The sequence below is a fragment of the Pleurodeles waltl genome, chromosome 7 (genome assembly GCF_031143425.1).
Source record: "Pleurodeles waltl isolate 20211129_DDA chromosome 7, aPleWal1.hap1.20221129, whole genome shotgun sequence".
NCBI lineage: Eukaryota > Metazoa > Chordata > Amphibia > Caudata > Salamandridae > Pleurodeles > Pleurodeles waltl.
This window is the reverse complement of record NC_090446.1, coordinates 994,374,119-994,399,864: the sequence shown is the minus strand read 5'-3', so window position 1 is coordinate 994,399,864 and position 25,746 is coordinate 994,374,119. Positions and strand designations below refer to the sequence as shown.

The 25,746-nt window shown below is 45.5% G+C and overlaps 1 protein-coding gene across 2 annotated transcripts in view; it reads right to left on the bottom strand.

Moving 5' to 3' along the window:
* The window catches only part of CDC42EP4 (CDC42 effector protein 4), a 66,035-nt gene extending 41,772 nt beyond the window's left edge, over positions 1–24,263 (bottom strand). The window contains exon 1 of one of the 2 annotated variants that reach the window (XM_069199810.1): positions 23,436–24,263. The gene's annotated coding sequence lies outside the window, so the exon portion shown is untranslated. Of the gene's footprint in view, positions 1–23,169; positions 23,242–23,435 lie in introns of those variants that run through there. The other variant, XM_069199811.1, reaches the window with a different exon arrangement.
* Positions 24,264–25,746: the final 1,483 nt, after the last annotated feature.

Genomic DNA, 25,746 nt, shown 5'->3' with positions numbered 1-25,746 from the left:
CACATGCTCGGGGTGCTACCCCACTGTCGGTGAGGAGTTGGTGCAACCTGAAGTTAATAAATAAGTGCAATACTATATTTGTTCATGGGATCCATCCCAGGAGTGTCGAAAGCACAACCCTAAGAGATCCCCAGACAGGTCAATAAAGCATACATAGGATCCACCCAGAAGGGATAAAAGGTGTAGTTGAAGGAAATCAAAACACACCTCAGCAAAGGGTCTATGGCTCCACTCAAACACTGAAAGCACTACCTACACAAGATCCATAGGCCCCTCCGTAAAGGATCTGTGATGTCCCTCACCAATTTATATGAAAATAGGTTTCTTTTGGGATGTTCTGAAAAGAAAGCAATACGTTCAAATTGCTGCATCAATTTCTGGCAGCAACTGCAGACTTGGCATCTGTAGTGACTCTGATATTAGTGGTCCTTCTGAGAGCCAGACAACCACCCGCAGTCAAGATTTTTTTCAAACAGTAAAAAGGTGCACTGAGAGGAATCATTGCACGAAGAAGCATCATTGTGAAGCTGACCGTAAAAGGACAATATGACATCACACCTGGGAGGAAGAGCACGCACAAAGGATAGTCCAGAACCTCCTCCCCCCCCCCCAGAAGGAGGCCCATGTGTGTCACCTTGACCCAAGTAAGGCCTTTGTGGAAGTGGTTTTCGCAACAAGGCTGCAGGGCGGGGTGAGGGGAAGTTCTGAATGTAGACAGACAGGAATTCCTAAACAGCAAGTGCAGCATCTTACCAGGAATGCAGAGGAGCAACTGAAGGCCCAATATTTCACGAAGTGCAGATGAGTATATAGAAACATTAAACCTTTTCACTTTTAGAGGGCCTATTGAAAACTGGGTGGTGTCTTGGGGTGCAGAGCATCATTTGCAGGTTGGGTTCCCCCCCCCCCAACAAGGTGGAAGCCCAGTAGAGGGATGTTCTGCGACTTTCTCCAAAAACTATGCAAGTATTCAGCTGTGTCATGGATGCAGACATTAGATAGTTAGTCCTTTCTAAATACCTCTGTAGTGGATTAAAAGCTGCTGCGTGGCAATGATAACATTGGGGTGCCTGCAGTGCTTCATTTGAGCAGGTGGGAGCCACTGTCACTCATCTTGGGTGACAAGCTTTTCTTTTGCCTCAAACTTTGATCCAGGGCGATAGAGAAGAAATGCACAGGGGGCAAAGAACGAGAGAGAGAGATAAAAACAGAACAAAAATGATAAAAGTGACAGCAGAGTTGAAAAATAACCTGCCAGAGTGAGCTAAAGAGGCAGAGATTGTCCAATGATGGATGAAACAGTTATGAGGTGGACTCAAGACTATGCATCCTTGGTATCTGGCACCCCAGTCTCGAAAAGCACTTGCCACGGACTTCTGAACAAAGCTTTGGGATCTGGGACATATTTTTACAAATGAAGCACTGTGTGCCGGTAACATGCACTGTGCATGGCTAGGAAGATGCGAGCAAGCGGCTCTCTGGGCGACACCAGAGGGGGTGTTGGCTGTGATCTTACCTTACCTGCCACTCAAGTCTAAATGAGACCAGTAGCTTTTCTCAACGGTAGATGCAGTTGTCTGTGCGGAGAGGTGGCAGGGAATGGCACCAAACATGGTTATGTGCATATCCCTGAACTCAACCAGAAGCGGTGTATCGTGTTCATCAATATCTAAGAATAAAGGACCTTAAATCCTTGGAGCTTAGTAATGTGACCGGTGACCTGATCTGCCAAGAGGTCCGCAGGGTACAAATCAAGGTCAAGCGAATTGGAACGAGGATATGGAGCTTTGCAGCACTGTACATGTTGTGTATCTTAGCAGAAGTGACTTCATATTCTGTGTTCGAGTCTAACAGCGTCCACGTTTCTGAGAGTCAAAGTGTCCCATCTCGGGGGACTCACTGTCCTCTCCACACATCAGGCGCATCGCAGTGTCTTGGCAGGGATAAACCAATGTAATTTACCTGTCTAGAATGAAGGTGTTCATTAATTAACCTTGAAAGGATTGCTATTCATACCAATTACCTTCATGTTACATATAAAATTCATATTCATTACCTGCATGTTACAGACGCAGTTACAAAATTCGAAACAGAGTGCTTATCCCACTGAGCTATATTACCAGTTATTCTATGTCACAGAAAGTTCTACGTCACAAATTCTTTTGGTTCGGGAGGTGGACGGCGTTGGGCTTCTAGACCATGCTGACCCACGAGGCAATTGGCCAGGAGTAGGGATGAACCCTGCCAGGCATTTAATAAACCCCGTACATCCACAGCTCGAAACTTTGTAAAGCATAGCATGACATCATGACAGGGCACAACAGGGTGTAGCCAACGAATAAACAGTCACATCCTTCACGCGAGTCCACGCAGATACCGGATACTGGAGGCGCTGGGCACAGCTGGGCGCTGGCCCTCATGGGCACTTGGCAGAGACTTGCACAGGCCATCACAGAAACCGGGCACAGTGAGAACGGCCCTCGGATACTTGCACAGAATGACAGTGACCGTGTTGGACAATGGGCACGATCTGACCTTCGGGCTATGTTTACTGAGCCTCGCACAGAATAAACATCTTTGATGGGAAAAGTAGAAGGCACAGGAGAGAAGAATCGGCCTCCTCGGCGGGGAGGGTTGTAGAGGATGTTAAAGGTGGAGAAGAAGAGGGAGACTGTCACTATACAGCGCAGGGCTGCGCCTGTCGCACCCAGACCCTTTCCTTTCCTTTCCTACAGTCACTTCTTGCCTAATTGTCAGGCCTCAACGCCTCTCCGTCGCCACCTTCTCTTCACAGCTGCAGACAATCCAGACAGCAGAATGCGCGGGTGAGAAGCCACCGACGTAACCTACAGCGTTCCCATAATGCTTTGCATACGACGCACTCTTCCACACTTTTTCCAGTTGCGCGAGCCCCATACTTTCCTCTCGGGCTGCCTTTTCCAGTCACAATCATGCAAGGGATGCAGCTTGAAATCTTATTCCAAACCAGGCCCTCAGGTGTCGCTCACTGAAGCCCATGGTGGCCTCTTTGCCTATGGAAATAGACCGAGTCGATACTGCCAGATGGGATGCGCTAACACCGCTGCGGGCTGAAGGCCAGGAAAGGAAAGCAGGCACAAAAGCCTTCTCTTGGAGACAAAAACCAGGCCTGTGAACAGCTTGGTGATCTGCGCGGAAATTTCGAGCGAAACCTGAAACAACCGAGTGCCCCGCACCCCACTTAAATTGGGGGCAGATGGCCGCAGCCCTTCCAGAGATAAAAGCGCCCCCCGGGTATTCACAGGAGACAGACTTCGGGCACAACACCCCAGGCCTGACAACTGTTCGTCCTACATTATTAAATAAGGGCCAGCCTGCAGATTTATATCTGCAAGAAAATGGGGCGCAGATACCGTTTGCACCGGGCTGTTCTGATGACTTTCTTTCATGAAGCAACACCCGAGGGAGAAAGGACCATCGGGAAGTAGACAGAGTATGCCAAGCTATGGCGTCCCAGAGAGACCGGTGGGGCCGGGGTACAGTCAACTAAGGTGGGTACACCCGAAAACTTTGTAGCGCCGCAGCCTATTAGAGTCACCTCAACAAGGTTGCTAACACTAGGACAGTATCAGGCTCAGGAGAGGCCTAGAGGGCTGGGGCAGGAAGTCACATCAGGATTGCTCTTATAAAAACAATACTTCCTGCGTAAATGATCGTGTTTTACAAAGCCCCAGTCAAACGTCCCTGGAAAATAACACCAATGAAAACTAAGATTGGAGGCACTATAAATAAAATATTACACAAGATTGGGTCATTAAAGTCCTGCCAAAAATATATTCTGGGAGTCAGTGAATCAGTAAGAGCAGAATGCACATCTTAGGCACAATTCCAAAGCAGTGAGTCCCACGCACAGAGGAGTTTTCCGGGAAGGTTCGGAAGGGCCGCCCTGCGTGACTCATCACTCAAAGCGTACGATGACCAACCCCAGCCTGTGACCATTGTAATCATTCCTCTCTGGGTCATTCCCATGGATCGACATTGTTCACGACATTTACTTTAAGTCACAGAAGCTGAAATTGTGTAGCGCTCACTCACACTTTCAACTTGCATTTTGGTTCTGGGGTGAAATCCTTCAAGAAAACGCTGCAGAGGACACGTGCGCTCCTTCCCAAGACACTTCAGTGGAGATATTCCATCCACTTAATGTTTCGCATATTGTATCGTTGATGCTATCTGAGAAGTACAGGCGGTGCAAGTTATTTTCTGGCATCCAGGCCCAGCCTATGTCTGGAATCTCAGCCCAGTGGCTTGGTCACAGAGTACTACATAGCTGCGTGAAAGGGTTGGGCACTGGGACTGATGCCATCCTGCTCCGATGAGTCAAGGTACGTGGCTGGCCTTAGCTACACACCAGCAGCATTGCCAACCTAGACCTCAAGCAACAGAGGGAAGCAGTAATATCAGATACAGAAATCAAGAATTAGTATTTCTAAGGTGAAGGAAAGCTTAAAAAAATTGAAACGTTCAAAAAGAGCTTAAATAGTTGGCAATTTTGTGCCTGTTTTTGTTCTTTCTCCTTAAAATCAAATCACCCCAGAATTAATACAGAGTTCTATATGTTTTATAATTTAAGGTTAGTGCAAAACATACATACACATGTACGTTTCAAAAACAAAATACATATGTTTTGCAAAAGTGAACACAACCATTTTGTCTTGCTCTATTGCAAAAGGGGAAAAAAATAAACTCACATTTGACCTCGTGCCAACAGAAAAATCTCATGCTTTTATTTATAATTCAGCACAGACCGACCACAGCAAGAGTTTGATACACAAGTTAGGTGTTCTGTTTCCATTCATTTGACAAAAGTAACATGTTTATTTAGCCTCCATGTGTACTGATGATGAAGTCTAGCAAGGTATACTGGCTCATAGGAGCAGCCCATGGCCTTCCAACCTTTACTTTGCCATTCCTTATTGATGGACACGTTGTCCTCTTCAGTGCCCAAACCAACAAGTTGGTAGCAGACCTTTTGCTGCTACCAGTCGCTGGGCACCTAAGAGGACAAATCCGAGCTAGCCAAAAGTTGCACCAGACTGACCCGGGAGTGCTATCCAAGGCTGGATTTGTCTCTCTCAAAGGGAACTACCACAACCTAAAGATTTAGCCCCAACCGCATTGCAGACTGCATTAGCAGGCCAGGGATGCTAGACTACTGGTCAATGTAAAGGAATTTGAGGTACCCCAATCTCTGTGGTCAAGTTCACCCTACTTTACCCATGGATCAAGGAACAACTGTAGCATCCTTTGAGCATCATATGCCTGCATCCCTCAGCATCTGGACCATTCCATTGATGTCAATGGTGGTTGTCCAGTAAAGTTTGGGTTTTGCTTCAAAAATGCTCTGGTGGCCAGGTAACTGTCTGAAGTGTCCACTCTGGCCCCCCTAGACCTCAGTCGTGCCAGAATTGGTCACCGAACCCAGACTGGAGTAGCCAAACTAACAGTTTCAAACCTTTCAAGTATCCAAGGGTGTTTGTTGACCAATGCTTGTTTGTGGTTGCATTTAAAAAGTGATAATATTGTCAAAAATCAGTATATCCAGAACCTTCCAGTGAATTAATTTTGTTCATTAATGACTATAAAACTTTCATGTGTCCCTGCTTTCTTATTTTGTTTGGTGCTGTTAAATGCTTTACACATAGTTCCCTTTGGTGAGCCTTACTGCTCACAGCCACAGCTACATAGAGTTGAGATTAAGTAAATGAGCCCGACTAGACCCAAGGCCGTTTTTGTGAGTTAACTGCACGCTAGGGGCCCCACAGCCATATGATGTAGTATACCCAAATCACACTTCTGTAGAAGTACCAAAGGATCAAGGAAATGTTAAATAGCCGAGGAACCACCCCTCCCCTTCAGCCAGATCCTTATTTTGTTGATGAATGACACAGCAGTTGTAACCGGCCTATTAGCCTGCCATTCAATCGTGCACAGAAACAGCAGAAAAGTTTACACAAATTTGCCACACCTTGTAATAGATAATATTCGGACAATGATGACAATATGCACACATTTCTTCCTAGCTCAGATTCACCAATTCCATATATCTTGCTCCATCTACCCCCACTGCATTATTGCCTTTGTACCCGTTAAATCCACACTGAAGCCATGCGATTTATAGAAGCATTCCAGATCACAAGTAAACACAAGAAAATACCAAGAGAGGGTTGGGAGTTTAGGAATATTCTGCACCACGTCCAGTTGGTGAAAGGAACCTAGCTTGGTGGCGAGTTAGTGTGCAGCCATCGCATGAGCCTGTGCGCATAAAAACCTGCAAGTTATGGCTTGAGAGATTTAGAAGGTGGTACTACAGGGAAGGAGTTTGGGAAGAGGAGAGAAAGTCTGCACATTCTTCCAAAGAAGATGGGCCAAGGCGGCACCAGCGCAGGGAGACATAGCGCGAGAAAACATGGTTATAGATGAAGAGGATATAGTGTGAAATGAGAGGGAAGGAAATGGGCAGTCAGCACGAGCATCGTGATCTGTAACTGCCAACTAACACTTGTAGGGAAACAGAAGCACTCTTAAAATCATAACTATTGTTCAGGAAACAGTTGTTTAACTGGCCCACTGCACAGATCTGATCTGGCTCACGAGTAAGAATTAGATCCGGGCGAAATTCAAATCACGCCAGCATTAGTAGAATAATGTATGGCATTTAGTGTTACACGTTTCATGCCAAATCCCGGGAAATTCCAGCATTACACCACATGGCACACTTAGGGGACGCTTGGGTAAAAAACCCGACTGTGGGACAACGCGAGCAGCTCTTGTTCGCAGGCTGTGTGTTTTCTGCGAAATTTACTTCGTACGCCCCATATTAAAGCAAGGATGTATTTTGCATTAACATATAGCTCAAAATGTAATATTTGCATTTTGTATCCTTTCATTTATTTCTTTTTTAGAAATTTAAAGTAATTATGCAAAAGGAAATTACACGAATTAGAAACCGCTGAAGTGACTGAGTCCCTCATTATTTTCAAGTGGGGGTAATATTAACATAGTTTGTACTAAAGACCTTGCATCTTAAGAGTGTTTAAGGGCAATGCCAACATCAAGACATTATATTAGTTCATCTATTTTACAAATCACACAAATATGCAGGCACAGAAAACGTATCCAGACATCCTGTAGGCGAGAATAGGCAATTTGATGTGCGGTAGACATGGCCCTATGTCAATACCGGAAGCAAAGAGCCCTCCTCTTCCCACAGGAGGAGACAACCACTCCAGATCTGTTCTCACACGAAAGGACAACATCACAAGGGGACAGGCAGTGCAGATGTGGGAGGAGAAGGGACAGAAGTAGGCAGGCATAAAACAACAATGTGGTTGTGGGTGGAAGTACATACGGGCGCAGGGTGGAGACGGGGCACGTCAGATCAGATAGTGCTTCATTGTTCTATGCCCACAGGTACAGAAATAGGACTTTTTGAGGTTGGATATTGCAAATAAACCAGAGTCACGCGGCAACCGGGATTACACGGCAGGTAAAAACCAGCCTCCAAAGGAATGTTAATCCAGACCAAAGTATGGGAAAGCAACGTAGGCAACACCCGGCCTAACGCAGGGGAACGACGGGGGACCTGGGATTATCAGGCATTCATTACAGCAACAGTCTCCAGAAATAGCGAATGGAGTCCTAATGCCATAATGAGAGGATGCAGCCTGTGCACCGGCGCAGGATAGGCCTCTGAGCCGGGGATTGGGTACACATCCGATCCAAGCCATTATCCCCTTTGGCTCTCGAGATGCAAAAGGCCTGGAATTACTCAAAATCATAAATAAACAAACACATTCAAGGTTTTTGTGGTCCATATTACGTAGAAACTAGGGATGGGCCCGTGCGAGGGCAGAAAAACCAGTGGCTGCGACACCATCACTACACTTTCTCCAGCTGGTACCTCAGCCCAAGAAATACAGTCATCCTCCTGAAACATACAACTGGTGTCAGATGGCACAGCCAGGGAACTTTCACCCTCAAACCCCAGTTAAAAAACAAACAAAAAACACATACCCTCTGGTGCTGCAGCCCGGATATCAGAAGAAAATGCCACTGAAAATACATCCTTAGTGAACCATACCCATGGGTAAGAAACATACTCAGGAAGTCCCTTCAGAACCTTATATATAAATCAGAGGTGCCCAACAGGCCCCTGAGGCTTGGATTCATGCCAGGTAAACCTACGCAAGACCCAGGACCTCCTAACCTTCAGAAAGCACCTCAAAACATGGATTTTTGAGCAGTAACCCTTCCCTCCCCCCCAGCACCTTGAGACCCTACCGGGTGAGTAGTGCGCTAAAGAAATTTGTTTGATTGATTAAAGGAGTTTCATTCAGAGCCACCATATGTAAATTTCTTAAAGAGATGATCTGCACACTTGTCACGGAATTTGGCCGTTTTTTAGACACCCCTGGTATAAATTCTGGTACAAATTCTGGTACAGGTATGTCAATTTCACAAACAACTATGTTTCGGCTACTTAGTCATGTCAAGAAAGCCGCACTGCATGCACTAAGTTTGTCATTAGTTATAATGTAGCTCCTGTGCAGGAAGGCGGTGTGGAGAGGACGAGGGAAGGCGCTGTAAAGGATGCTGTGGCACTCATGCTGAAAGGCACTGACGAGGGGCATATTCCCTAAGAGAAGTCGTAATGTTTGTCCTGGAGCACTGATACTCAAAAGTGCGGCCCGGGGGGGCACACGTGGCCCTCTTGATGTTTATATGCTGCCCCCTGGTCAACAGCATCATTTGGCTGCTGTTTACTCGACTCAGCACTAACTTTAAAAATGTTAAATAAACAAGCTAGCATTATTTATTGGTTAAATGAAGTTAAGGAAATGATGTAACTAAGTTGGCCCTTCATTTTTAAAGACATCTTTCAGCAAAATTATGTCTTCAGAATTTAAAAAGTGTATTTCATTAACATTCAGAACCGTTTCACCTTAGTAGATCAGATTATATCAGTGCATTGAGAAGTTTTTTTTTCTTTTAAATGATCATTTTCAAACATTAATTTACATGTCCATTCTTCCCCCACTCGGACACAATGACTATAGGGAACTAAGAGGCAAGTCAGTTGTTAAGTTAACTTTTGGGTGGGCTGGGTTCCTACTATACATCAACATCATAGTTTATTAAATTTAACACAGGAGAAATTTTGTGCAGGGCGCATCCTGAAGCCCTTTATTTCAAGGTCCTCTTATATGTGATAATGAAGAAAAAGGAGGGAACATGGAATAAAACAATTACCTAGGATCACACAGTTTGGTAAAGTGGGAAGCTGGGATTAATCCCCGGTTTTCTAGTATCATATTGAGCAATTCAGCTACTAGATGGATTTGGTTCTCTTCCCGTAAACTAATTTTACCTCCAAAACACCACAGACGCCCCCATTCCCGACCGCCATCGGTGACACCACAGACCACAATTTTGACCCGAGGGAAATTTTTTGCAAGTACCCATGTCCTGAAGGTTACTGCCAGCAAACAGACACCATCGCTACCAATGCCATCAACTGGCACAGTCAGACTGACAACCTTAGACACAAACGATGCAATCGACCATGGATATTATCCTGGACCCTCAGCTAGTCAATACAAATGAAACGAAAGAAGAAACAAACCAAAAAAATAAAAGGATCAGTGAGGTAGAGCTCGCCCATTGATCCGCAATGTGCACGGTTCCAGTAAAGGAGAGCGGCGGCCATGTCCCATGGGCTTCTCCTCCAGCATCAGCCGAGCAGTGACGCGCTACAGACAAACAATACCTGCTCAAAACTCGCATGGGCGAGGAGCTTAGATACCCGCAGAAAGACTTCTAGGGAGGGACACAGGCTCGACAAACAGTACAAAGAACCTTGAAGCGCTGAGGGAGAGAGCCAAAAGTACATCACTGTCTGAGACTCCTGCTTGCCTGGTCCATGTCAGCAGGGCAGTGTGCGTTCTCTTGTGCTCCTTTGAATCTTATTTGACGAAGATACTGAAGTGAGTGAACCCGAGGGGTGCAACTAAGAGCTCAGTTTCTGGTGCCCGCTGTGATTGGTTACTCAAGATAGGCTGGTCCTTACCCAGTTTTGAAACTGATTCTGTTCTGTGATGGAAACGAGTCAGATTTCACTGTGAGGTAGACTAGAATTGCTGCAGTTTAACGTCAGACACGTGTTGACCTGAGCCGTGAAACTGATTTTTGGGAATGCTGACGTGAGTGTAATGACAGGGATCTAATCCAACTGCTGATTAGCGTCATTCATTTCTCTTAAGTTTTTTTCCATGGTCTGGGAGAAGACAAAAGCTCTCAGTCACCAATTGACAGTTAATTGACTCAAGTTGACCTATAATATGTAGGTTCCTCACTCAGCACGATCTGCAGATTTGTGGAAAGTGTTTGTGTCCCACAGGGCGGATCGGGCAGCAGGCAAATAGAGGAATGTTCTTTGGAACAGGGTGCCAGGCCGTGGGTTAACATGAGTGCCAAAGGTACACAAGCAACCAACGTAAAAATGGATTCCCTCATCTAGGCTCCAAATGATAGTACACCTGCTGCTGTAATTAGGTCTCGCCTACTAGACACTACATGTGTTGTCTATTGCGAGAATATTGTGGGCTTACCAATTCTTGAATGAATGACTGAGGTTATCGCTCAGCATGACTGTTCTGTTCCCCAGCGTACAGGGTTTTTGAGCCCGCCCATTGCTTACCACAGGTTGGCTTTCCTTTCACTCATTTGCTTGCTTCTTGTTTAACGGCTTGCCTGGTCCATCTTGGGTCTACTACACATTTGTCTCTTACACACTGCTTCTCACACCCACCCTCTGTGTTTGTCCCCATCCACACTCTCCTTCTCTCACTGGTTGCTTCTCCTTCCAACTCCTGTACTTCTCCCTGTTTGCTCGCCCGTGCTTCTCCCCCACCAGCTCCATAATGCTCTATTCCCTATTGCTTCCCACCCACTGGCGTTTCAATTTTACACACACACACACACACATATATACATGCACAGACATCTCTTATATATATATATATATATATATATATATATATATATTACTGTGTGCGTACAAAATGATTCATATATATATATATATATATATATATATGAATCATTTTGTAGGCACACGCATTCTGTGGAGCACGCACCTATAAAATGGTGCATGTGCTGTGGTGTAGTACTCTTCTTTTTAAGTTTACTTCTTTTTGCCATGGGGTACAGCATCACGGTGCTGTACAACATGACTAAAAACCATTGACAAAGCCAATATATCCCTAAAGCAAGACCTATTGGTATTTTATCAGTTTCCTAACACCTCTGTTGTATAGTGTATCTCGAAATTTAACAATCTGCAGGATGGGGGTGTGGGGTGAAACGAGGGTCGAGAAAGGCACAGTTTGGACGTCCCCAGTAGTTAAGTCCAGCTGCATAGGGCTGCAACACATCACTGAGAATCAACAGACGAAAGCAAGATGGGTTCAAACGACAAAGAATGGCATACATACATGAATTACAACTGCTCAAAAAGAAGATGGCAACCACAGAACCAGAAAATGGTCCGGTGGTGTGATACAGGTAAAATGCAATGTCATCAAAACCAAAACAATCGAGTGGTATTCCGTTCCTGCCAATAGCTGGGTGAGCCTTGTTAGTTCTAGTTTCACTACAACGTTACCTGCATGAACTACGAGCACTGGAGCCAGGGTTCCTTACCCCAAACACACACACAAAGTTCATGCCCCCAGAACTATGGAGGGCGAAGACACACAGGGACAGGCAAGATTCTGAGGCTAGGAAAAACATTAAGGGGACACTGACATTTGCACTAGCAAAACAGATAATGGAGCGACGAGAAACAAACGAAATGCAATAGTAGACCTGCTGATGACAGCCATATGGGTATCATTGATAGCTAGCAGACTTGGGAAACCCCCTTGCTCTGCATACTTCAAAGATCTGTCACCCCATACCCCATTTCAATCGAGCAGGAGACACTATGCATTTTGAAACACCTCAAGAGACAAAAGCCCTATGCATTGGTCAAAGTTGCTCACTAGAACAAACATGGCTGACAAACAGCCTGCTGTGCTCTGCACTCTACAGAATCGTGCTCCAAGTTAATGGAAAATATTGCACACAAACGCTTTCCCATGCCAATTAAATTCTGCCTGTGCTGTTTGGAAGTTCCCTAGGTGAAATCCCCTCAATCATCTTTCACAAGCAGAGAAAATGAAATACAATGAAGAAACCTTGTGGGTGTGGTGCCTAGTTTCAGTTTTATAGGGCTCAATGCCCAAAACTAATATACAAAGTATTGAGCAGTGATCCATTCGCCAATATGCCTGTCTGGAAAGTCCCCTCCAACTGACGCAAACCAGAAATGGTGACTTTTAGCCAAGATTGCATTGAAAGTCTGGATGCTGCTTGCGCTCCTTGAAGAAGCGAGTTTAGGGCAAGATTAAGTGTTTTTACAAAGTAGGTCCCGCTCACCAAGTTATTTGATGCCTGAAGATTCACCTAATCATTACCTAGTTAGATCCCACCAGAACCATCATCATTGTCCACCTATTGCAAGACCCAGAGCATCACCGACGGAATTAAATGCCACATGCACTCGACGAAATCCTAGGATGACTCTTGTAGCCCATGAACACAAGGTAGGTATAAAACCTGGTGCAGATCTGATAGAATACCAACTGTAACTAATGCCAATATTTGTGGTGAAAGGTCAGTACTATGGAAGTTACATGTCCCATTCCATTCTGAAATTCTAACTTTTTTAGGCATGCTGATACACATAAGAATTGCGTCTGAAATTGTGGACAAAGCTGTCCATTTACTTCAGAGAGACATTCTACAATTCGCTGGACTACAGAAGTTTACACTTTTCTTCTAATGCTCGAGGAGCAACAATGACTTTCTGTAGCTTGACCTACGTCTAGATTTGAAGAATTTTTGATTTGCATCTTTCTTCTGAACTGGATCCTGAGCTCGGGTGAAGTTATGTTTTGCCATTTACAGAAACAAAAAATGAAACAAGGTTTTTTTTTTGTTTAAGGCACAGGAGAGCTTGGTATCTACCCATAATCCCTTTATTGACCTTTATATAAAGCACCAACCCGTAAAATGGAGCAGTCTGGACTGAAAATGCGGCGTTATGTGCAGACACTCAATGCACAAAGTACGCTAGGGAACAGAACACTCATGCTGAGCGCTTACATCAGTCATTCATTTAAGACTTGCCAGAGTGCCATCTACTCTTTGTAACTTCTACCTCTAGCTTAGGCAATCAACTTGGTCGGCCTCAACGCCAACTTTGGTGTTCTCCCCTAGACGATCTCCAACATTTTTTGATTAAAAAGTTTACAAATGTTCCGTAGTGTAGCTTGCACAACGTTTGTGGGTGCCTCAGCAACATATCAATCGTTGCAGGATGATAGACTGTTACCATGCATTGTTCCACCCAGTCAGGCTCCTCGGATCTAAATCAATCTAAGTCCTAGAGGTGTCCATTGTCTATTAAAAATGCATCCTATCTTTAAATCATAAACCAACATTTTAGAAACAACCTGTGCTTGGATGCTTCCAAATGGGTATTTCAAGCTGATGTACATAGCAAATAAAGGCTATGTAGTGGTATATAGTATCAGAGCTGCAAAAAAAAAAGGCACAGTTCTATATGGAATTTAAATTTTACTATTTTTAAAAAGCAACCATATCCTTAGATGACGGAATTTACAAAAAACATCTGCTCGTCTGTCAAGGATGTATTTTAAAAAAAAAAAAAACAATTAAGGTCAGTTGTAGTGCACCTGAAGATGCCTTTGTGCCACCATCAAATTCTACCATAATATAGTTAACTCATCGAAACAATGTGTTGGTGGGAAAAGATGGTGGGTGTACTTGGTTTAATGTGAGAACCTGATTATCAGCATAGCCCGGGCAGATGACTTTGTCCCAATGATCGAGGGTAGTCTGTGTATGGGGAGTTGCTCTTCTCAATGTCTGCACAAGAGGTTGTGTGACAAAGACTGAAAAGACCGTGAGTGGTGTGATGGGTGGCGTTTGTTTTAAATGTATAGAAATAAGTCACCCCTAGCTTTCCCCTTCTCCAAACTTTACTTTTTATTTTAATGCGGGCCATTTCTCGGGTATTGAGACCCTACAAGGGAAGACATATTGACTGCTCATCTGGTCCTCTAATCATGTCTGACCATTGTCCTTGGCCATCTGCAAAGAACACGCGATAAACAACAATATGGAACATATTGCTCACCAATCACTATCAAGCCTAATCAATGTAAAGATTCTGCCACTTATGCTTACTATTTACATGGCACTTTAGAACCCACTGTACTAGTTCAAACCGGAGAGGGGACTGGAAGAACGGCGAGGAGGACCAAGAGAGCAGTAAGAGTGGGGCAGCAAACAACCTCACTCACCCTTGTGAGTGTATAGGTTCCCCCACAAGAACAGCATCTGATTGGAAACAGACAGTGCATTGTGGCCCGCTGTTAATCATGTGACTGGCAGATGGGTGGCAGAGAGAGAGAGCAGAGGGAACAGGGCTAGGGACCAAACATATGTTATGCACTGCTACTCACAAGATCACTTTCTTTACAAATAAAATTAAACAATACAAGAGTTGGAACCAGAAAGCTATGACCACTAAGAAAAGCTTCTGCTGTGCGCTCATAGAAAAACTCCAAAGAACTTGATAAAAGCAATTTATATGCGAGTTTGGTAAAGCCAGGAAGGTCTTAGTTCCCATCCTGACAGAGAGCACTACATGATAAAGTGAAACTTACCCAATACAAAGAAGCACACCCCGAATTGGAGGGTGACAATTATAGGAGCGGGTCCCTGTGGCAAGGGGAGCTGTTCTGTCCTGGCTAAGGGCGGGGGCAGCTAGGAGTGGGCTTGGCATTTACTTTAAATGCACGGGCCAATGGCCAGGCAACCTTCTTGTTCGACTGAACCACCAGCCACTTCTTGTCTGTAAAGCACACACAATTCCTATTTTCTTATCCAGTCCAAAAGAGGAGTTTTGTCTACCAGCTGATTGACCATCCTGCAATCATCACCCTCTATTTCACGGTCTGTTGAACTACAGTTCAACAATGACCTCTCTACCAACACTATCCATTAAGCATGCCATTATTTTATTTTTTATAGATTTACTTTATTAAAAAAAAAAAAAAAAAAAAAAAAAAACACACAACAACAACTGATCCTACATTTTTCCTTTGTTGACGAGTTGGAGATTTTGTTGCAAGCCAATCTGCATGTTTATACTTTCATTTCTGAAATTAGTCAGGAAGTAAATGGAAGATGATGCAGCAACTACAATTTAGAGAATGTTATATTTTCCCTCAATTACTTTATAGAACAGAATCCTTAAATTGTAAGTCTCTTAACTAAACTATTTTCCTTTCTGATGCCTTCATGCCAACCACCCTTCAGCTTGATGGCATACACACTTACTACTGCTTAAAAACATATTTAAATGAATAGGCCTGTAATCATCCTTTAATTGTAACGCATATCAACAGTACTACATGTACTTTCTTCTTCACCCCTTCCTGGAGAAGCAGGGCATTCAACCAAGGCTACCATGGTAAACAATCATTTTGGAAACTCAAAAGGAGCTCTGGAAGCAGTGGCTGGGTTGACCTCTATTAATGCTCCTATCCGACCACTGCCTCATCTCTTGTAATCCCTTCTGTAAACCCATACAGATAGATAAGAGGTTGTAGGAAAAAGCTGTGTGCCAAGATTTGGGGCAGCTACATTTAAATTATACATGGATCAACAATTTCCCCTCAGAACTGGAGTATGAAAGTTTGATCAAAAATGTTATTTTTTGGGTAAACATCAATACAAGTGAATTCATTTTCAGTTTACACTATGTAAATAAATGCTACCTTGGTTATACTACAGTGAAACTAGAAGATCAAATTCCATTTCCTTACACTGGTGAAGCCAGACACACCTAGCACGACGTGGGCCTTTGAGAAGTCTTGGCACGGTAGGAGCCTTATCAGTTTCTTGCCTATGGACCTCAGGGAATCAACTAAATACAAAGCTATGCAAGGTGAAGCTGCCAGCACTATGGATGGATGGATGGTGTAAGGGCTTGAATTCCAAGTCACAGCTTGCGATTAACACTGGGATTTTTAGCAAGACAATTTATCTTGCTCTTCTTGAGTTCAGTGTGATGATTAAAAAATGAATGCTCCTTCATCGGAGCCCTATTTGATACTAACATAGTGTTATTATAGTGCTTACTGCAAGGACCATAAACAATGGTGCTCACTAAATTAACAAAACAAATAAAATGCCTACAGATCCCACTGGGTTTTGAATTAGTGATTTGTGAGAAAGTAGCCTCTTTCTAGCCTTGTTACCCCCACTTTAGGCCTGTTTGTGAGTGTATGTCAGGGTGTTTTCACTGTCTCACTGGGATCCTGCCAGCCAGGGCCCCAGTGCTCATAGTGAAAACCCTATGTTTTCAGTATGTTTGTTATGGGTCACTGGGACCCTGCTAGTCAGGACACCAGTTCTCATAAGTTTGTGACCTATAGGTATGTGTTCCCTGTGTGATGCCTAACTGTCTCACTGAGGCTCTGCTAACCAGAACCTCAGTGGTTATGCTCTCTCATTTCTTTCCAAATTGTCACTAACAGGCTAGTGACCAATTTACATTGGCTTACTGGAACACCCTTATAATTCCCTAGTATATGGTACTGAGGTACCCAGGGTATTGGGGTTCCAGGAGATCCCTATGGGCTGCAGCAATTCTTTTGCCACCCATAGGGAGCTCTGACAATTCTTACACAGGCCTGCCACTGCAGCCTGAGTGAAATAACGTCCACGTTATTTCACAGCCATTTTACACTGCACTTAAGTAACTTATAAGTCACCTATATGTCTAACCTTTACCTGGTAAAGGTTAGGTGCAAAGTTACTTAGTGTGAGGGCACCCTGGCACTAGCCAAGGTGCCCCCACATTGTTCAGGGCCAATTCCCCGGACTTTGTGAGTGCGGGGACACCATTACACGCGTGCACTACATATAGGTCACTACCTATATGTAGCTTCACAATGGTAACTCCGAATATGGCCATGTAACATGTCTTATGATCATGGAATTGCCCCCTCTATACCATCCTGGCATAGTTGGCACAATCCCATGATCCCAGGGGTCTGTAGCACAGACCCTGGTACTGCCAAACTGCCCTTCCTGGGGTTTCACTGCAGCTGCTGCCAACCCCTCAGACAGGCAGCTGCCCTCCTGGGGTCCAGCCAGGCCTGGCCCAGGATGGCAGAACAAAGGACTTCCTCTGAGAGAGGGTGTTACACCCTCTCCCTTTGGAAAATGGTGTGAAGGCAGGGGAGGAGTAGCCTCCCCCAGCCTCTGGAAATGCTTTCTTGGGCACAGATGTGCCCAATTCTGCATAAGCCAGTCTACACCGGTTCAGGGGACCCCTTAGCCCTGCTCTGGCGCGAAACTGGACAAAGGATAGGGGAGTGACCACTCCCCTGACCTGTACCTCCCCTGGGAGGTGCCCAGAGCTCCTCCAGTGTGCTTCAGACCTCTGCCATCTTGGAAACAGAGGTGCTGCTGGCACACTGGACTGCTCTGAGTGGCCAGTGCCACCAGGTGACGTCAGAGACTCCTTGTGATAGGCTCCTTCAGGTGTTGCTAGCCTATCCTCTCTCCTAGGTAGCCAAACCCTCTTTTCTGGCTATTTAGGGTCTCTGTCTCTTGGGATTCCTTAGATAACGAATGCAAGAGCTCATCCGAGTTCCTCTGCATCTCTCTCTTCACCTTCTGCCAAGGAATCGACTGCTGACCGCGCTGGAAGCCTGCAAAACTGCAACATAGTAGCTAAGACGACTACTGCAACTCTGTAACGCTGATCCTGCCGCCTTCTCGACTGTTTTCCTGGTGGTGCATGCTGTGGGGGTAGTCTGCCTCCTCTCTGCACTAGAAGCTCCGAAGAAATCTCCTGTGGGTCGACGGAATCTTCCCCCTGCAACCGCAGGCACCAAAAAGCTGCATTACCGGTCCCTTGGGTCTCCTCTCAGCACGACGAGCGAGGTCCCTCGAATCCAGCAACTCTGTCCAAGTGACCCCCACAGTCCAGTGACTCCTCAGTCCAAGTTTGGTGGAGGTAAGTCCTTGCCTCACCTCGCTAGACTGCATTGCTGGGAACCGCGACTTTTGCAGCTACTCCGGCCTCCGTGCACTTCCGGCGGAAATCCTTTGTGCACAGTCCAGCCTGGGTCCACGGCACTCTAACCTGCATTGCACGACCTAAGTTGTTCTCCGGCGACGTGGGACTTCTTTGTGCGACTTCGGGTGAGCACCGTTTCACGCATCCTCGTAGTGCCTGTTTCTGGCACTTCTCCGGGTGCTACCTGCTGCTAAGAGGGCTCCTTGTCTTGCTCAACGTCCCCTCTACCTCCTGGTCCAATTTGCGACCTCCTGGGCCACAGCAGCGTCCAAAAACGCTAACCGCACGATTTGCAGCTAGCAAGGCTTGTTGGCGTTCTTTCGGCGGGAAAACACTTCTGCACGACTCTCCACGGCGAGAGGGATCCGTCCACCAAAGGGGAAGTCTCTAGCCCTTTTCGTTCCTGCAGAAACCTCAGCTTCTTCTGTCCAGTAGAAGCTTCTTTGCACCCACAGCTGGCATTTCCTGGGCATCTGCCCATCTCCGACTTGCTTGTGACTTTTGGACTTGGTCCCCTTGTTCCACAGGTACCCTAGATTGGAAATCCATCGTTGTTGCATTGTTGGTTTGTGTCTTTCCTGCATTATTCCTCTAACACGACTTCTTTATCCTTAGGGGAACTTTAGTGCACTTTGCACTCACTTTTCAGGGTCTTGGGGAGGGTTATTTTTCTAACTCTCACTATTTTCTAATAGTCCCAGCGACCCTCTACAAGGTCACATAGGTTTGGTGTCAATTCGTGGTTCGCATTCCACTTTTGGAGTATATGGTTTGTGTTGCCCCTATCACTATGTGTCCCCATTGCATCCTATTGTAACTATACATTGTTTGCACTGTTTTCTAAGACTATACTGCATATTTTTGCTATTGTGTATATATATCTTGTGTATATTTCCTATCCTCTCACTGAGGGTACACTCTAAGATACTCTGGCATATTGTCATAAAAATAAAGTACCTTTATTTTTAGTATAACTGTGTATTGTGTTTTCTTATGATATTGTGCATATGACACTAAGTGGTACTGTAGTAGCTTCACACGTCTCCTAGTTCAGCCTAAGCTGCTCTGCTAAGCTACCATTATCTATCAGCCTAAGCTGCTAGACACCCTATACACTAATAAGGGATAACTGGGCCTGGTGCAAGGTGCAAGTACCCCTAGGTACTCACTACAAGCCAGTCCAGCCTCCTACATGATTGCTAATTTAAACATCAAATGACTGATACTAACAACATCACAGATCAAGTGAGACGAGAATATGGATTTGGCAAACCAGCTGCACTTCTCAGACCGTATGTGCCTTCAAACTAAAGGGACTTCGATAGGAAGTAACACTACGAGGAAGCAAGCTGTCAGAGTGAAGGAGGACGAGCAGCCAAATACTTACATATGCTGTTGCATAGCTCAGAACACTCCAGCTTCTTTAGGGACTTACATGTCAAATCAAAGAATTCTTAAAGGGATCCTTCATTAGAACCGACTGAGCGGAGACATTACACCGAGGGAGGAACAAAAAAAGTGTAAAGAGCAATACAGTGAAAAGGAAAAACAAAACCTCCAAACCTAAACCATTCTCATAAAAAGAAAACAAACAAACAATCTGCTAACTTCCACAAACCTTTGCACTCAAGTTGTTAACTGGAAACTGGCAAACAAATATTTTCGTTGTTTAAGTGTAGATCAATGGAAGCAACCATTAACCCTGAAGTATATAGAATCCAAGTTTACCTATGCTATAGAAATGTGTCTATGTAGAGGATAGGGACGAAATTCCCTAGAGAATGAAAGGAGTCAAATAAGGCCTGGAGATGTGTTTTAGTGAACAAGACTTCGTACAAGACAACATTTGCTGGAAAGAGGAGTCCAAAGGCTGGATGCAAAGAAGGGTCCACAGGGCTGCAGTTGCGGTCAGACTGCCACAGTGAGGAATAAATAGCTACAGGTGAGGAATGGTACTTCTAGTTTGACCATGCTGAGTGTGAGGTTATCAAATGTTCTTGAAGAGTCCTCTCATTCAGCTTCCTATCAAGTTGTGTGTAGCTTTCGTCTCGCCATCCAATATGGGCAACAGACTGTTTAAACATAACTCCACAGCCTCAGACACTGTGTGCAGAAGAGTGGGATAGAAAAAGGCAAAACTGGCCTTTGCGAGATCTCAGCCACCAGTCAGTATGTGGGATGATAAGAAGTATGCATTAGAAGGTAAATTGCACTGTTTGCATCAAATCCGGACCTCTGCTCTGATGAGAAGTAAGAAAGTAGCAAAGAAGAAAGATGGACTAGAATAGAAGATGTCAAAGATGTCAAAGACAATACTTATTTCTAGCCGTGGGAAATATTCAGTGATAATTCTTAAAAGAATGCTTAATAATCTGCCCACTTTTAAAGCACATGAAAATGTACTATGTTCACACTTATTCTAGGCACCTCCAATGGAAAAAAGAAAAAAAAATTGCAATCATAACTACCAATCCACACCAAATTCAAGAGAAAGTGGAACCGCGATGAAATAGCTGCACCAATTTCAAAGCAAGGGCAACTTTCTGCAGGATGTGGAAACATGGCTAAACAGTTGACCCAATCGAAATCAAATATCACAACGGAAGTGCTCATGATGGAATGGCGCATCATTCTACACCACGTCATAGTACACTAGATAATTGAAAACTACTGAATGAACAAAAAACAAAAGAGCACAGAAAAATGGCTGAACTAGACTCCACAAAATGTGCACCATGAAAAACGTTGGTAGAATGATTCCAAATGTCATAAGTAGTGAGTTACCACTTCTAAATTCTGTCCCAGATGCAGTTCAAATATTAGGGGTGCATTATACTTTGCAATAGAACAGACCACTACCGGTAGCATTATCCCTTTCCATATTGTTTGCCTGAAAGACTGCTTCCAACAAGTTAGGCTGAGGGACTTCGTGTCCATCACTCTTCCAGTTACCCGAGGATTGTTCCAAGGGTGGGGTATTTCTCACCTAGGCACAGACAAAATATAGAGGAAACCTATCTAAATAAACATATGATGCATCTCAATTACACCTTATCAACCCGAGAACTCCATTTTTTACACTAAAATAGAGTACGCCAATATGATGCATTAAGATGTTTAATATGTAGAGCTTCCTTTTGAGTTTATTTTATCAGACATTTGTTCAAACTCTGCAGCAATGCATCTTCCTATTAACACCAATCTACCTTTAACCTTTCAGGCATGTGGCTTCAAGTCGGAGGTGCCAGACATCAGGCAAGGCTGGAGACAAGCTTCTGGGTGTCACCTCAACAAGTGGGTGTAGTGGTCCTCCAGATCTGTCCTCGGCACTGTAATTAAAGGCTAACTACAGGTGCACAATACTCTGGGTGTCGTCTCCAGAACCCAGCAAGACACTGAAGGATAACGAGGCTCTGCTGCGGATATGTGCAGTTCTAAGACCTCCTCTGTCGATGGTTATTTCTCTCACTGTGGAGCCCACCGTTTGAATTACGATTGCTTTCAACTCCCTGCCACCATCCACGTCACACTGCAGTCTGCGTCAGAGCTGGGTCTTTGGGTCGCCACATGACGCCATTATTGACTACTTCAGAAGAGTTGGGGACAGTGACCTGTTGCTCCCGCATGTGTTTCAGGCAACTTACGAGAAGGTTTGTGCGGCATTACTCCCCACTAAACACTTATTTAAGTGTTCTACAAAGAGAGACCTATACGTGTATTGTAGTACCAGGTATTAAGGAGATGGGAGTGAAATTGCATCGTTTTGTTCATTTGCTGGCTAAAGTATAGGTCCTCAAAAAAACACATACCATGAAATGAAGATAACATAAGACGTACGCTAACGTCACTGAAGCCCTCCCGACTTGGGGCTACGAGCAGATGCTGGAGTTCGCCACAGCCCCTTTGTGAGCCTCCTGCCTCTTTGTTCGAACGCCGAACTCCCCCCACCCACTCAAACCTCACAAAAAAGGCACGGTAGTTAAAAGCAGCCGCCACCAGCCCAGCATTTGGCTCGAGACCCTATTGCTCAGCCTTTTGAGCACCCCTCTCCCCACCCCCAGCTCTAGCTTTCAATGGTACGTGATAGGTTCAGGAGCCAAGTGTTGGTAGACCCTGTCAATGGGTGGGGGTCCTGGGTTACTTTCCAGAAACGGTTCAATCCACAGCAGCAACACAGCCGGGGGGGGGGGGGGGGATTTAGGGGCTGGCCACATCTGAATTTAATCAAGTGAAAATACCAAACTACACACAGCCACAGGTCCTGCCACCCCTTCAGACACAAAGCCCCTGTGCAGCCAGAAGGGAGAGTGGTATCATATACCTCACAGGAAACCAAGCAGCGGTTCCCAAACATAAAGAATATCTCATCCATAATCCACCACAACCACAAAGCAACCCGCACTGATCAATTTTAATTTAGTAGAACCACGTATGAAGAGCACCGCTATACCAACTAAACGCGCTGCAGACCAGACCGCCCACCCACCCACTCACATCTATCCATTCCAGGGTGTGGGGCTGGGGGACTGAACTGAACGCTGAGACTTTAAATACAGATTCCTTAGTTCAGACCTCGACCCCCGTTTATCAGTTCCAGCCCAAGAATACCACTTATAAACTGCAGCTCCCGTGACTCTTAACGCAAGCACCTCTCTAAAATACAAAGGAATCGCACCCTATTAAACAAAGTTATTAACTACACCTCAAAAACTGCACAGAACGCACATCAATAAATACTAGACTCGCACCCCAACCCCGTCTAAACTACGGCTTGAAGAGAGCTCCTTCTAGCAATTTATAATAATCTCAAACACCAGACTCAATGATGAGCAAAAAAGATACATTGTTCAGGACCTCCCCCCCCGCCATCATAATCCCTAACCACTTCCCATAAAACGTACCTATCAAATGGCTCCCGTCCCACCAATTTCGAAATGCACTTATGGACTGAACGAGAGCATCTATCCATTACTGACTATCTCGCGACACCCCCTTCCATAGAGTTAATTAATGTAAACCCCCTTGAATCCCACGCTGGCCATTACGAGTCACAATAACTTCCCCAGCATCATACTCGTTGCTGCCCGTGCGCCCTCTCTCCCCTTCCTGACATCCGAGCCACCGAGTCATAACAAAGGAAGTGCAGGCAGAAATCACAGGCACCCACCTTCTCGGAGCTACAGGGCAGCAGCTGGGTTACGAACCCCTTTTGTCTCCTTCCAGAACTTTCCCGCACTCCCCAGGTCAGGGGCGCTACAAAGGCACGGTCGCTCCTTTCACAGGGGGCAGAGTTCATTCCCGCCCATGCTCCATTAATCCCAGGGCTCCGGACTCCCTGCTGCTGGATGGCGGTCACCGGAGCTCTGCTTTCAGTACAGCGGACTCTGGCCTCCGCGGATCTGCAAGCTCGGAGAGGCCTCTCTACACGTGATCCGCCAGCCTCTGGTGGGTCCCCAGCCACGCTGGACCCCGCTCTCTCTGTGGATAACCGACAGGACTCTGCTTCCTGCAACCCAGCCCTCCGCTGATGGCGCACTTGGCTCAGCTGCACACACACTAACTGCAGTAAAAAAAAAATCCCAGCTCTCCTCCCCGTCCAAGCAGGACTCTCCACCCACTCTGCATTTGTTAAGCAGCACAGGGGAGAAGCTGACCTCTCCGGCCTCCCGGGCAGCCATCAGCGCGGGCAGGGGGTCTGCCAGTAATGACATTAACTTTGAAGTAATCAGACACGTTAAGGTGAGAATTAGCGCTTATTGTGTGATCAGCGGTAGAACAGTGCCAGCCGGCCCCTCCCCCGGGCTGGTCGTTGTCTATCCATTCACAAAAAAAAAGGTGTTGATGGACTTTTTAGGGGCATTGTATTTCCACAGGGTATGTTTAAAAAAATACCCCACCTGTCCCCGAACTGATTGCACAGAAGAACCCCCTATATGAACAAATCCATTCGAGGCCGGTCTGAGGAAGGCAGAGACTGCAGCAGGGTGCGTGCACCAGTGCATTGTGGGCAACCCCCCCTCCCCACGCGCCTCCCGGGATATACACCCCGAATCTAACACTCGGAAGAACCCGATGAAGTCTTCCAATCTCACGGGTTTATCAGAAGAGTCGAGATTTTATGGTGCGCCTTGATTTCAAGGACCGGCATGTCTTCATTTAGGTGCCCTTGACAAAGGTACACAGGCTGCTTCCTCTTCTATTATTAAGAATCTTAAGAACAAACTACTAATGTCTGATGTTTTGAGGGGAGTAGAATTCAACATATATTAAGCTGAAAACGCGTTATCATAAATTGTTGTGACTTATGCTTCAACATTTGAATGGGTGAATCTGACCTCTCAGATTTCCACATGTTCACCATGTAAGAGCGCGTGTTCACTGGGTATTCACTATGTGCAGTAGTGTACACACTGTACATGCACCAGACTGTAGTGCACTGTCATTTGTATGATGCTCGTTCACGAGACAGTTGGTTATGTACTGTACTTTCAGCCGCCACCTGCAGTGCTATGGTAAATCCTTGGGTACCATCCAGATACAGTTCTTATGGGGGGTGGGTTTGACAGAAGGTGTACCCCAAACTTGGGGTGCCAATGACAGGAGTGGGCTTGGAAGAACTTTTCCTTGATTTGAGCCCCTAGTCATCCTGCTATCAGAATAAAATAGTTTGCGAGCAGGAGGAGTTTGGTTGGTCAGGCTGGAAGGACCATATTATATTGTTCTCTGTAGGAAGAAAGCGAACAATCTTAATTTGTTTTGGAATCAAACTGAATGCGCGGTTGAGGCTTTAGATGTTGAAGAAAGGGGAGGGCATTCCTTACCAGCCCTTTCCATGACAGCAATGTCTGGGGGGGAAAAAGGGGCATGATGAGCCTATAATGTAAAAGCATGTACCCGCCCAGCAGAACTTATCAATTCACGCATGAGTGATCCCTTAGTTGGATCGCTGCACATGCAGGATTCAAATGCTTCAAGAAATCTTGGATAAGGGTCTCAAGAACCAATAGGGTTGATCAATTATTGCTAAGGTGCTCTCCCAGGCAATTATTCCACGGCTAAATCTCTGTTATGTTCAGACAGCCCAGAAGTTGTACTCCGGTTTCCGTTTTAGTTTCATGATCCGTGTTCATGATATCTCAATGCATCTTTGAAAAAATGGTGCAAGAACCTTCCTGTCCTCGTTTCAGTCAGTCTAACCCGAGGCATGCGCCCCATTAAGCAAGTGTGATTTGTACCAGGAAGTGATCTGACAGTGTGTGGAGTAGATGCTTCACAGCTGTGACCCACTGAGTGACAGTACCAGTAAGGAGCCAATAGTCGATACGCGACCAGGTGCCATGGGGCGCTGAATGAAAAGTATAGGCCAGGGCATCAGTACCATACAATCTCCAGGGGTCAGGTAGGGCAAAGGCTTCACAGAAGTCATTTAAGGCTCGGAGGGATTGGGGTTTAGATGCTGGGGTGTTAGAGGTGGTGTG